The sequence below is a fragment of the Battus philenor genome, unplaced genomic scaffold, assembly GCF_028537555.1.
Source record: "Battus philenor isolate CCGP_79_NKW_IND1 unplaced genomic scaffold, ilBatPhil1.0.hap1 SCAF_2, whole genome shotgun sequence".
NCBI classification, from domain to species: domain Eukaryota; kingdom Metazoa; phylum Arthropoda; class Insecta; order Lepidoptera; family Papilionidae; genus Battus; species Battus philenor.
This window is the reverse complement of record NW_027181682.1, coordinates 871,992-873,063: the sequence shown is the minus strand read 5'-3', so window position 1 is coordinate 873,063 and position 1,072 is coordinate 871,992. Positions and strand designations below refer to the sequence as shown.

At 32.1% G+C, this 1,072-nt stretch overlaps 1 non-coding gene across 1 annotated transcript; it reads right to left on the bottom strand.

The window, feature by feature from the left end:
• Positions 1-788: 788 nt before the first annotated feature.
• Positions 789-860, bottom strand: TRNAW-CCA (transfer RNA tryptophan (anticodon CCA)). The gene has a single exon. It is a non-coding gene; the product is annotated as a tRNA-Trp (tRNA).
• Between the last annotated feature and the right edge of the window lie 212 nt (positions 861-1,072).

Sequence of the window (1,072 nt, the reverse complement as noted above, 5' to 3'; positions counted from 1 at the left end):
TTAATACAAAACACCAATTTCTTTAAGGCGAAATTAACAATTAAATTATTTCAAAGTTTAATAGTAAGTTTTATAGTTTTTTTTTTAAATTAGCACAGGCATCTTAATTAGACCTGGCCTGTGTTTTTAATTTCATATGAAATATTTGTTTTGTCAATAAGGACTAAAAACCATAGAGTCGATTCTTATTTAAATATTTACCGCAAGAACACTTCAAATAAATCAGGAGAAATGGGAAAAAGTAAATTAACTTTTTAGTGCAGTAAGATAATCCTTTGTTTTAAAAGAAAAAGAACTTAAATCGTAAAGTTTAAAATCCGATTTGTTTTAAACCGTTTATCGGGATGTGAAAACCAATTTCACGGTCCGAGCTACGGCGGGAACTTTCGATGTTTCCAGCGAGCTAATTACGTGGTATCCGCGCTTGTAATTTGTAAAAAAAGTTTGTGTTTAAGTTTTTTTGGACCAGTCTGTCACCGCTGCGCAAATGGCATTTGCATATTCCGCGGGTTAGAGGTTTGGCTTCCGTTATTCGCCTCTCAAAGACCGCCACGATGACCGGCCTTACGCTTCTTGCATCCAAAAACTTCCCATGATCGTAACCATGTATAATAAATATGGTTTAGTTTTCTTCGTCTACCAATCTCTTCAACAAATCAACTAGCCTGTACAAAAATGAAGAAAGATATTTTATTACACAATATAGTTGATTTAATACCGAAAAGGAATGTTTATAGTTTTATGATATTAATCAATAAAAATTTAGAATTAAATGAAAAAAAATAAGTTGACCCCGACGTGATTTGAACACGCAACCTTCTGATCTGGAGTCAGACGCGCTACCGTTGCGCCACGGAGTCGATATTTTCCGAAATAAAATTATCAATAGCATCCTTTTTTAATTTGAAACATTCATTGCTTGCAGTTTTTATATTTTTTTAGGTATACGGAATATAAGTTTTTTAATAAATTATGGTACATATCGCAAATATATTATAGGGAAACATTATCTTTGGATTACAGACGACATCGACATTAACATAATAGCATTGACATTGTATATTTTCATAAG